Raw genomic sequence first — 13,817 nt, forward strand, 5'->3', positions numbered from 1 at the left:
GATGTCAGTGCCGTAGTGACCTTTACTTTGACCTGTCGTGAGGATTTCGGCATATCACGTTCTGCAGGTGATCTTTAAATGTGGTTGGTTGTGTCAATATGCTCCAAACACACCGATTCTCAGAACACAAAACTATGTATGTTATTCTGTGAATAAGAAAATAATCTTATTATAAAAGAGGGGTGTATTTTCAAACTGTGGTTACAAAATTCATACATCGTATGCTTTTAAAATAGAGTTACTAAAATACTAGGGTCGAAGATGAGACTTCATGTATGGTAGTCAAAATAATCGTCGCATAAAAGACAGACGCTAATCAGTCTCTCCGTAATTAAACTAACAATCATCTAATTTCGCGAAACTTTAGTTTTAACACGAAAGTTCAGAGAGAACGTTAAATGTAATAAAAACTGAGATTCACACGAATCTTGTTAAGTCGACGTCTGTTCGAGATGTCAACTTGATACTTGAAACTAACATGGAACATTTTAGTAGTTTTGATACGAGACAAATTAGTACGAAGTGCACTCTAAGACTTTAAGCCATTGTCTTAATGGATAAGTCAGCCATTTTGAATTTTATTTTATTTATTTTTTATTTCTTGCAATTATTCGTTTTAATTTGTACGTCGTTTAGTTTACAGATGTTCATAATAATAATTATTATGGGCAGTAAACTCTTTATGTCTTTTGTTGCCTGGAGAAATAAAGGAGGTCTACCTACAGTAGCGTTTTCTTTTCGTCAGTTGTATTAATAATCCCAAAATAATACAAATAACTACAATCATGGTATTATGCAAAACCCAGAACATAATCTTTTCTTTACCTTTGCTTTGTTTTTTATGTAGTTTGGACCTGAGTTATAATAAAACTATGAACAAAACACCACGCCATTTTTAAAGCCCACGCTGCAATTCACGAACTTATTTCTTACCATCCGTCATTACTATCTACAAAATCCAAATAATTAAGTGTCAATACTACTCAAAGTCTATAAAAAGAATACAACAAGCGCCTAATTGTAGATACTTACATATGAGATAATAACAATAATGAAGAAGTTGTGTAAACCGTACAGAGTACACGGCCCGCATATTTTATGAGATGTAACATCAACCTTGTAACACACGAGTGAGCCACGTCATGTAATATTATGTTTACGACAAATCGGTGTTATGAAATTTTTGAATACAATCTTAGGTAGGTACTTTTGTTTCTCTTTTTTATGGTATAAGCTGGTAAATGGGCAGACGGATCACTTGATGGTAAGTAATCGCCGCCGGCAATGGACACCCGAAGCATAAGAGGCGTTACTAGTGCGTTGCCAGCTGTTGGAGGTTATGAATTTTAAGTTGTTGGGGAATCAGTGATTGAAAAGATAGACGATCGTTGATTGGGTAACTCTCTCGGTAACCTCAAACACAATGCAAGCGTTGTTTCACGTCGGTGATCTGTGAGGCCGTGGTATCACTTCGGTCGAGTCGGTCCATTCGTGCCGAAGCATGGCTTTCTCATACTTAAGAGTTGCAAGTATGCAGACCTAAAATATCTATAGTTAAGTGTTGAACTTCGGGCGACTCTACCTATTGTTATTTATCAGCCGAGTTCGAGGTCTTTTGCTATCAATTTTATGTTTAATTATGTAGTTATGCCTAAAATAATATTACCAATGTCATTGAAGCTATAACTAACTACTATTGTTTTATTTACTTGTGAGACAATGATCATGGCCAATAATAAAGGTTATACTGTTAAGCTACATAAATTAATGGCTATCATAGTAATTCTGTTTACGATCTCAAGGAAGTATGCACAAGTTTTATTATTGACAATGTCTAGTTATTAAAATATTATTGTCAAACAGAAATGTTAATATGAAACCAACGTATTACTTTAATATTCATTGTATTTGTAAATAAACCCAATCAACATAATATGTATTTAAATACTTTGAAACAACTTTATTAAAATTAAATAACGTATTATTTTACTAGGCGCTTACTCTTGAAACCAATTTCAATATCAATGCAATTTCAATCCAATAAAATATCAATAGTTCGGTAATTATTCAATGCCAAAACTATGCAATCCTAATCGTAGGTGTTAAAATAGCATTCAGAGTACGGAATATACAGCCAAACGCAAAACCATTTAGTTCATTCAATATCCATGCAATACGGATGCAATGGGCGCTAGTGTTGCAACTCAAGAGTACGTAATATTACAATATTCAAATTGATCGATAAGAATTGGATTCAAGAGTAATCCTTTTTTTCACATACAACAATTTGCCTCGACAACAAATGAAACGCGGTGGGACGTCTTACAGCAAATCAGATAAGCTCTAACATAATAACTACTAAACTAACAAGGCACACGAATAAAATGCAATCTAAAATTAACGTTAATCGACCCACTTTTACAACTGAATCCATTCACAATGTTTAGCGAATACTGATTCAGTGCTCCGTTCTTAGTCAGGCGTTTGATAACGATGATTCATCTAATGCTGCAAAACAAGACAGGTTTTAGCTATTAATGGCAAACGCAAACAAAATCCTAATAGCCAGTTACTCAGAGGATTAACTGTATAAGAGAATATATATACGTAATAATCATAATTCTCATTTCTTAATTTCCTTTTAGGGAATCTTATTGCCTTGTACCACGTTTTTTCCTAGAAATTATAAGAATGTCTCTATATTTTTCGTCATCAATGTGGTATATAAAATATTATACAAGATTCAGTATAGTTAGTATTATAATAATTATTTCTTTAGGTTTAGGTGGAAATGAAACGAAATAATCTCATTGGATTGATATATTTTTTTCGGGACGTCTGTTGACTAGAGATCCTTGAGCTAGTACCTAATGATTTTTTTATTTTGTTGCTCCACAATTCGGTTTTCTCCTGTGTCGCAGGTGCGCTTACAAACATACAATATGTATTAGACTATAATAACACGAAGTTCTTTTAATAGAAACTTGTATTGTAAGCTTGTATTATAGCAACTTCATCATATTCAGATTTCTGGGCCACGAAAACAACTCAATCACTTTTAGAAAAGCACGAGTTTAGAACTAATGCAATCCTTTATTTTTACACCCCTTCCCTTAGATCTTAGAAATATGAGCTATATGAATAAAAATAGAATTCGCTGTGAGAACAGAAACATCTGCGGACGCTTCAGTTTCTGTATCCTTTCTCTTATCTTTAATACTTTTAAGAAGGGAGTAGATATTTTTTTCGGACCTAGTAGGAACTAATAATAAACTGATAAAGTTGTTTGTCATGTTCTCAAAATATAGATGATCTTCGCAAATCAAAAATTCCAAACTGTTGATCGTTATGAAATTCGAAAAGACACGACAGTTTTGTTCCAACTCTATTTTTATTATTTTTTTATTCTAATATTTCGAACGCCTCGCAAATGTCGATGTTTGCTTGCAAGCGAGTGCTAACTGCATGCCGTCGGAATGTGGGCGTATGACCAGACACTGCGTAACACAACACTGACAACATAAGTAAACTGTCGGATTGCAAATGACATTACAAATTGCATCAAACCTGCCATTAGTTTGTTTGTCCTCCAACTTGTTGAAATTGAATAGTTTCTGCAAATGCATAGACGAGGTAATTGTGTAAATTGTATTTAGGTCGCCGAAGACTAGAGTCTAGGCGTGCTAGTGTCTAGCTGTATAGCTTTTGTTTGTGCTATTCATTTACCCATGTTAATTGTTCACCTAATGTTCTACTTAACTTTAGAAAAGTCTACATTGTTAGATTATTTTGCTTCTCTCCTTCCTTCGACTGCGTTTTTTAATAATCTCTCTATGGAATATCGGAAATCAAATTCCGACGGGATCCCTTCTGCTCTTTGTATAAAATATTTTTATAGTTTGTCAAAATACAAAGCCATCCAGGCCGTCTCTTATAGTTCAGTTAAAAACTGTGCAGGTCTGATATTATTATTATTTTCATATTATTCTTTCTTGGGATTAAATGATCCATAATAACTATTCTATGGCGTTTCACAAGTTTTAAATCCATCACTGTTCTAAAGTGAAAAAGGGATGCAGTTACTTCTGTATAGCTGCATCTCTGTCTTAAGATACAGTGGTAGATTCCAGGTAGTTCCATCAACTTACAATAGGGTGAATTATGGCTTTCGGCTCGTGTTTATCAAAATAGTCTTACTTTAGATGGAGAGAATTTATAACTTCAACATTAGATCTATCATTTCTTTCGGTAAGCCGAGATTTATAATTCAAATTACCGTTCAAATCTCAATTAACATGTAGAAATGAAAAGAGCTAAAGCCAGCTGAATAAATTCGCAGAACTGACGTTAATCAGAATAAGCTTTGAAAATATCAAACCATTTTTATCAAGAATTTCGAATTTTAATTCACAACCCTTTCTAATCCCCTCTGGGAGAAACTGTTCGGATTACAAAAATGGGTTTATGCCAGGATTGTAAAAAAAACATGATTTTTTAATTTAATTTCTCTCAGTGTCGTTTATTTGTGCGAAATTTATAGTCGTTCATACGTATCATGTTGTGTTGTTTGTTGGGAATACGAAAATTTAGGATTTCAGATGGAAAAGTTTGTTATACTGGGATTATTCTTATTAAATCATACGATATAAAATATTGTACAATTTCAGTTAGCAACGATAGATGAGTTTCTAGAAAGAAGTCTTAGAAGAGCGGAACTTTTCACGATGGTATAAATTCCTTAAACAAGTACTTGTGTCCTTTGATATCATTGTTTATTGGGCTTCTTATTGTTCCAATTGCTATTATGAAACGAAACCTAATACCGAGAAGTTGAGAGATAAGGAAATTGATTTTGCAGAATTAAAAAAAAACAAGAAAGATGATAATTATGGACACTAAGGCATGATTAACGGCAAAATATGAAAGATAGTTGATGAAGAAGGTAGAGTTTCCAAAGACACTACGTAAGCAGTGGCATTGAACTCAATTCACAATAAATATTGAAGCAAGGCAGAGAATAGGAATAAAGTATTCCTCGTACACACCACGATACATATTTATAAAGCCGTATCTCAAAGGAGGCCTAAGATTACGATTGCGCAAGTGTGACATGTTTACATTTATCGCGTTTCAGTTAATGAATACGCCGCCGGTCACATTGACACTGAGTTCTTAGAAACAGTACGATAAACAAACAAACGGACCAACGGTGTACTATTACATGTGTTTACACAATATTTTCTACTAAACGATTCCACTGATAAACTCTTTTAGAAAAACATTCGTGAATGTTTATTTTATCAAATACGTTCCACACATCAATTCGTTGACTAAGGAAATATTATTCTACGATTGACTAAATGTTTCATGAATACTGGTGGAGATTGAGCGTTCAAATAAACAGAAAATGATACTGTAGCTAATCTCGTACAAGAGGCAAATAAAACTGATGAAATAAAAGACATTGTACTAAACATTGATAAACGTAATCACATTGCTAACGATAGCTCTTGAGAAAAAGAAGAAACAAAAATAAATTCCGCCAAAGTTTATCTTTGTCCAAAATCTTATTTTCTTCGTAAAGTGAAATGGCCAACAATTTAAATTACTTCAGATAAAAGAGAATGTAATTAATACGGGGTATACAAAGGAGAACTCGTAAAAATGAATTCTTGACTATGCAATAAATGGTCATAATAGAAACATCTTAGATTCACGGACGTAATATCTATAAACATTGCTTAAAATTCAACCAATAGTTGGATTTTCGCCAAAATAATTGGAAAACTGGAAAACAGTATCTTGTTTATTGTTATTCATTCTGTGTTTTCAAATCTTATTGGCCGTTTCGATGAGACATGGACAATGCAATTGACCTTCATTGGCGAAATGGAGCGCAATATCAATTCTTTCCGAGATCTTTCCTTTGTTGTCCCTCGGCATCGCTTCATTCAGTTTATCTAAAACAATTTTGGCATTTCCTCATTTCTCTGAAATCAGTTGTTCTGTATCTATCATCGTGAATCGTGAATTTATTTGTTCTGCTAGTTTGTATTGTGATCCCAACCGGTCTAATGATATTGCTCTATTCGGTTCCACTGATTCGATATGATACATGTACGTAAATGTACATTAGATATTAGCATGAATTCGTGTTTGTTACCTACCTCACCTTGACTTTATTAGTCACTTAGCAAACTCCTACACTATAATCTTATCTGTACACAGCGACCAATAAAAAAGTTACTTGAATTATAATACCAACCTCAAATAAAAAATCCGGTTGCGAAGTGAGTAGATTATGAGTTTCCAATTTTAAAAGCACATTACATCCATGTAGTTCACTTTGAGGCAACGTTACACAGGACGGTACGCTCGTTGAGCACACATAACATCACATTTTGCACTTGCCAACTAAAAACAATAAACGTTGTAAAACCGACGTGTATCCAGTTAGCTAAAGCCGTATTTCCCTTTACGAGAGAACGTTACGTGAACACAGACCAGTCACAGTTTATTTTATTTTTTGTTGGTTATTACGACGATTACGTGTAGAGAGGAATTCGTAGAACGCGATACGTCCGCTCGCGACGCAGGCGGCCGACCGACTGAGGGAACGGTACGGGAGACGAGTGATGAACGAATGGTCGTCTAGCTTGAGCGAACGCATAGGGCGCATCCGAGTTGGACTGGCGTGATCCTGGCAAACCCTCTCGAAGCCCGAAATAAGTGTTATTAATCACACTGCTCCTGATTTTCGTTTTATTTTGCGTAGAAATCGGTTTTGCATCGTAATTATACACTACAGACCAGCTGGAGTAAAATGGAGAAGTTTATGTTTTTAAACTGGTTTGACAACTTGGGTGTCTCTTTACCTGTTGTCGGCGAGCTCATTGACTATTCGAGGGATTTATTGTTATGATATAATGGCGGGAGACCTCAAAGCGGTGCGGCGTTTATTTCAAAACTGCAACTGATGGAAGTTTCGAATAGTTATATGAGCTATCCTAATAATTTTGAACCCAATTGTTGTGGTAGTAGAGTTGATTATGTAAAATTATAATTGGAGCGCAAAATTCTATATAAAACAGGTCCATATTTATTTTAGTCGGGGTTCTATAATTAGGATTAAAATCAGCTCATTTTCTGATAAGAGATTTCGTCTGAACATTGCAATTTTACACTGGATGTAGAGAAACGATTTTTGCCCGGAGCCATATTTTACGGTCGGCCTGGTTTTACGATCAGGGGCTACGTAAGATTATGGGGTAAGCAGTTTGCTGTTGAGATAGTTGGTAGGTCATGGAATGTTGGCCAAATTGAAGGTTTGGTGATTCCTTTGGTTCGCAACGAGAATTATGGCAGTTTGCAGAGACGGTAAATATGTTGGGCGGGTCACGATGACTTTTTTAGTCTTACATAGTTTCATAGGTACTTTGCTTATATGTTTTACTAGCTGTTGCCCGTGTCTTCGTCTGCGTAGAATAATGACTTCTGACAGAATATCTTTTTGATATTTTTAAAATGAAATGAAATATTTCTCTTTCTGAAAAACAGAGTGCTGCTCTACTTATCCCCTTAGAGGGAAAGACCAGTGCTTTAATGTTTATCACCAGTCAAGAGAACTTTTCTTGAGTAAACTTGACCGGGCGAGAGTTATTTATTTTTTACGAATCATTAATCAATATTTGTAGTACATCATTTTGATGTATGGATATGTTGTATCATGATATGTATGGAAGTGAGAAATGATCGCTGATTATTCCTACGTCGCCTTTTTTGGATGAATTTATGAAGTCTTTTGTTGATGTTTGTGTGTAAGAAGCAAAATGTTTTTGACTTTTAAGTCGTTGAACGATGAAAAAAATAAAGGTCTTAATCGTTTAGATTACAATTTTATATGATTTGCCTTAGAATAGCCTTTCCTTATCATATGCAGAATTGTTCCAAAGATTGATTAAGTTGTTAACAGAAACAGTTTATTAAGTTTTAGGTTCGGTTCCCGAATCAAGTAAAACGTTCTTTTACGATTTTAGATTTCAGTAATTTAACTCAGTATTTCATTATAAGGCAAGAGTAGTAATTGAAGAAAACCTATGTGAAAAGTCTACGTTATTTTTGGATGAATGCTTGAATGACAGAATGAAACAATACTAACTACAGAAAACACTATCCAGCTAATTAGCCTATTTAATGACGACAAAAATTTCAATAGAGAAAATTAGTTTGCTCTACAATAAACATTTTGCCCCTACCAATAAAGTTGCATTCACATTTTATGATTAATTTATTACATCCATCCTCTATTGTCCAAAACTTTTTTGTTCACCGGATACGTCCATATCAAGATGGCGACTGGCGCACTCAACCAATTTTATTATGCACGCTTCAATAAAAGGTACAGTGGCAATTTGTCACCAAGCGTGAAATGGCTCACAGATTCATCTACGTTGGACCACAGTGGAAGAACGAATGGTAGAAACTAAATTTGAATTAAATGAAGATGGTTTTCAAGTTATCATGATGAGAACAATATTTGATATGAGATTAATATGAGTGCAACGTTGGTGCGGTGACTGGGCAATCAATGGGTAGCGTGATCTGTTTGTGTGATACACAAATTGTTGTTTCGGGTCTGGGTGTCATGTGTATGTTAAATTGTATGTTTGTAAACGCACCTACGATACAGGAGAAAATGTTAGTGTCGGGCAACGTTAAAAAAATACTGCACTAAATATGGTTGACTAAAATTATTGTATTCCAAGTGCAGTATTAAAGATTATTATGTGTTGATTTTGACTACTTTCATAATTTTTGCTACCTAACTTTAAAAAAATGTGTTTGTGGATAGATTACCTTTCTTTAAATATTACGACTTCCTTTATCTCATTGAGAAACTTAAAAGCCTGAAAACACTTTAGTTGAAGACAGCATACTCCAGAGTAAAGAGTAAGTAACAACTAAAGAAAACAATTTCAATGAATTACAAGAAAAAGAAGGAAACGTAACAAGACGTGAAGAAAATACGAACCTGAATACAAAAGAACATAAAGATCATTCATCTCCCTTGTTCATTCAGAGTTAAAGAATGACTTAGGTAATATAATTCTAATAAATCACTTATAAAGGTACCTACATAAAAATAAAACCACAATTGTTTTCAAAACAATAAACAATTCAATTGCTATTTTCACTAAAGAATAAACAGAAAATGATCGCATTCAGACTAATGAAGTTAATTCTTAAGTACCTAAGTAAAGAATCAGAATTTAGTTTAAACTTAAGTCAAACAATGAACTATCAACAAAATTCAGTTGATATCACTTTAACTATTGAATCAGTAGGCCAGAGTAGAATTCTTGTGCAAATTTGCTTAGGTTAGTTACATTTAGATTAGGTTAGGTCAGGGAACTTAGGTACCATATTGTTTGTCATCGACGACCGTGAAATTATTGTCATATTTTCAGGTTCAGAGGCACTGAATCATATAACTGAAATAGTTTGGATGGTACTATGGGATTGTACTATAGGATCGTTTGAAGTCTACAATGTTATTTTACTAATGTTTTAAATGTGCAAATTCGTGAGTTTGTGTGTATGTTTGTTACTCAATCACGTCAATACGGCTGAAGGGGTCGGGATGAAATATGGTATAAGGATAGTTTATGGCCTGGAATAACACGTAGACTACTATTTACCCTATTAAAACGGTGTGGGCGATGCCGCTCACTGGCTGAAGCTAGTGCATGATCTAGATTGATGATTTTTAAAATTATAAATTTCTATAAGTTTGTTTAACTGAAGCAAATGTTTTGGAAAAATTGCATGTAGAGTTTTATTCAGAAGTTGCTTCAGATAAGTGCAGAATATAATATAAACTTATAATATAGAGCCATACATAGCGCACATCGTGTATTATAGAAATACATACATATATACAAATAAAGTTATTGCTTTATCTTATAATGGTAAATAGAGACTGTAGAGTACCGCTGCAATATACACTGCGATTCATTATTTAACCAAACACTATCGTGCACATTTTAACTAGTACATAATCTTACTATACATGAGTTAACATACCAATTTTATTATAACTAGCACTGTTACTACTAGCGCGACAATCGCCGCGTCGTGTGTCGCGGAATACTGCTCATGAATATGAGTCTCTAGTATGGCTAGTCGATTTCCTCGTCAAAAAGTTACGTGAGTAAGCCGATAACATTATAATTAACATACCAATTGTAATGAGTATTGCAAATTGAAAAGGTCCATACTTTTGCAAGATTTGGAAATGGAATACTGCACTCCACAACCGCGCATACAACCACTAAACTGAAGCTCATAAATTTAAAAACATAACAACCACGCTACTGTAATTTGTATGAGTCAGATGCCTCGTGTAGACTATTATATTTTCCCGACTGGCAACAATGGTCTGGTGGTTGTGAGGTTCGGAATTCATCAGTGTAGTTCCGGCATCTTCCGATCGCGATTGTGTCCACAACACCGTGAGTGATTTATTGGCCCCCATTGTTGTTCACGTCATATTATATTTACAAACATAACACATTTGCTTTCCGATATATCAGAAGCCGCTGGATTTTCTGACGAATATTTGTATTTATTTTTTCGTTTTGTTGTGTTTTTGTCCAAAGGGATTGCTTGGTCAGTAATCGCTTCACGCTGTAAATCCCTGTATTGAGGATTGGCCGGACAAATCAAATAGGAATTGGCTTGCGTCGGTATTATTTGCTGCTATGTACACTATTTTTGGGGCCTAGATTTATAAAAAAAGGCAACAGAGAGGAAAGTTTGCACAAAAGCTAACAGAGAGGATGGTAACAAAAAATGTAATATGAATGTGATTAATGGTCAAACCTTCTCTTTGTGAGAAGAGGTCTTTGGTCAGCAGTGACCTTTTATAGACTGTTGATGTGTGTGATGTCATAAAGAAATATGTTATTTTATATTGTTCGGTTAAATCAAGAGTATTTATGTACCAATACACGTTTAACCAATTTCAAGATTGATGAAGTTAACAACGTTTTGAAAATGTTTCAATTGTCGTAGAAGATGGTTTAAGACATCATGCCAAATAAATCGCATTTACAATCAATGAACAAACTACAGAATTCACAGAACAAATTCAAAATTACTCTCAACAAAAAATAGATTAAAGATTCCCGAAGTGAAAATCTTGGTAAAAAAAAACAGTTATTATGAAATTATCGCCGTTGGCGCTTTGGTCGAAATTTGTTTTTGAACATCCATCTAAAAACAATTACGTCGAAAAGGAGCTCCGAATTTTCGGAGAGGCCGTGCAATTATTTACTAATGCACTTTTTCCTTGCATTTCTTGTTCTGGGTGACTCACAATCTGATTCACTTAAAGTGCATGATATTGCACTGAGAACATCAACAGGGTTTGGTTCATGATTGGATCAGGTTTTTGCTATCTGTAGGTAATCTGAAACTGCCGGAGCGCAAGCTTTAATGGCCATAGAACTAGTAATTTTGATATGAATATTCAATGAAGTCGAGATGTAGACGCTGGCATATTTTGAGTTCTCAACTATGAGTAAGACGTCGACAATTCATGAATTGCAATCCAAGCGAAGCAGGGACCGGCTCATCTGCGGATGCAATTATAAAGTTCTTGTTTTCTCGGATTGATAACGACATAACAGAATAATTTGTGGATAATTTTCTCTGGTGCATAGATTTGGTTTATTATTTTTATAATAACTATTGTGAGGCATACTAAATTAACCAAAAACCACGTCTTACTCTCAGGTATTATTAATGGAGAAAAGCTCTACTAGTTTAGAGTTACTCATGAGCAGCATACGCAGATGCGGCGACGTCACGCAGCCTACAGAGTAGAGTCCCTCTGTGACTTGAAACTAGTAAAGATTTTCTCCATTAATGCGTGAGTAAACCGTGATTATTATTTGATTTGTTTAATGTTATTGTTAGTATCAGATAATGAAGTCAGAAAGTTTTATGTTAAAGTCAATTAATTTTAATATTGTTCCAAAATTCAAAAACAAGGCTCCTATTTCTAAGTTTCGCTCCAAACCTCCAGACCAGTGATGCTATCATAAAATACACACATACATCACAGTACACATGGAAATGGAATTAATAAAAACGAGTGTAACCACACGGCTCATCCTACGAAACGAGCTCTCAAAAATAAAACCGTCGCTGCCAGAAATTCAAACAGAAATTTGTTGTAAAAGAACAAATCGCTTCAAGTTGTGTGTTTGGCATAATAATTTCATCGAACGATAACCTGGGGATTCGTAGTGCCGGGAAAAATGAACGTTTTTATGGTGAAGGAGAATTAACTTGTTATAGATATAGGGACATCTGATACGGATTGTTATGAAATATTTTTGATGTTCCGTATAAAAGTTAACATAAAGGTCTATGCTGATACAGCGTTCGCTTTTATCGCCGTCTTCTGGTTGATGACGTTGTTAGTTTGAATGTTTTGCCATTTACTGTTATGGTTTTGATGTCGTGAAATAACGAAGCTTTTATAATTGGTTCTTTTGAGGCTGATCTTTATCATTGTTTTTTTTTCTTTTTGCGTAAGTATGGTGTGTGATAGGGTTTAATGTTGCTTTGTTAGAGGTTGAAAATTCGATTGGGATGGTCTGCATCAAAGATTATATTAAGATACCAGCTTCTGCCAGCGGATAAAAAGTAGCTCTATGTATTTTTCTAGACTATAATCTACCCCTGTTCCAAATTTCATCCTGATCCTTTCAGTCGTTTATCATCCGATGACTTCTCCCGCTTTGGGCGAGGCGAAAGGGAGTGTAATACTTTTATTGACAAAAAATCACCTGGTTTCTACTCCTGCTTTTTGATCTAGGAGCTCCGGTAACCCGCTAGGCAGTCCGTTCCGAGATATTTTCCAAACCCTAACTTGTTTATTCACTTTTATAATCCTTGTCCACATTTAAAATACAAATTGCTGTACAACTATCTTTTAGTGAACATTTTAAGATGCAATCGATGTTAGCTACCAGGATAGCAGTATTAAATTCGAAGATTGAGTTGGTATATAAATTTGCAAGTTGCTCGTATATCGTGCGGGTTGATGTGACCCATTTTTCTGAACTGACCCATACATTTTGTGCAAGATGTTAGTATGTAACTGTAGTACAATGTTGTCTTTAGCTGAAAGCTTCTTGTGTGCCTTGATCTTTGAAATAGTGGTTTAAATTGTGTGTGCTTTGTTTTTTACCTTTATGTATTTACTTTATAGGTAGGAGATGAGACTTATAACATAAACGGTGAAAAGTGGGTGTATAGTCAACAGTGGCATTACGTACCATAATGTGCCCCTCTGCCTACCCCTTCAGGAATCAAAGGAGTGACGATACGATTGATGGGTAAGATTGTTAGGTAGCGTGTTTGTAGAGAACTAAGTTTTAGGGTTCAGGGGTATAAGAAATTTGATAAATTTTGCACCTTTTATGTAAATACTAGCTTCTGCTAGCGGCTTCAGTCGCGTCCCCGTGGGATAAAAAGTCTTAAAGCTCATATCGTGTCTGTGTGCCAAAAGTCATCAAAATCTGTTCAGTAGTTTCAGCGTGATTGACAGACAAACATCCAAACAAATAACCTTTCACATTAATTTGTGTGATAGTGTGATAGCCACTTCAGTAAATTACTATGAAACAAATTACAGTATTTAAGTTAAATTGGTTACATTATAAATATAATTTAGTTTATTCCTCCAGGGTATAAACAAACACGATGATACGATACCGTATTAGGTACAATTATGTTTCCAGTGA

General features: G+C 34.6%; 1 protein-coding gene across 3 annotated transcripts in view; it reads right to left on the bottom strand.

The window, feature by feature from the left end:
- The window catches only part of LOC118273326 (leucine-rich repeat neuronal protein 1-like), a 245,848-nt gene extending 239,222 nt beyond the window's left edge, over positions 1-6,626 (bottom strand). For all 3 annotated transcript variants that reach the window (XM_050697179.1, XM_050697183.1, XM_050697182.1), the window contains exon 1: positions 6,266-6,626. The gene's annotated coding sequence lies outside the window, so the exon portion shown is untranslated. The remainder of the gene's footprint in view (positions 1-6,265) is intronic.
- Between the last annotated feature and the right edge of the window lie 7,191 nt (positions 6,627-13,817).

This window comes from Spodoptera frugiperda, chromosome 1 (genome assembly GCF_023101765.2).
Source record: "Spodoptera frugiperda isolate SF20-4 chromosome 1, AGI-APGP_CSIRO_Sfru_2.0, whole genome shotgun sequence".
NCBI lineage: Eukaryota > Metazoa > Arthropoda > Insecta > Lepidoptera > Noctuidae > Spodoptera > Spodoptera frugiperda.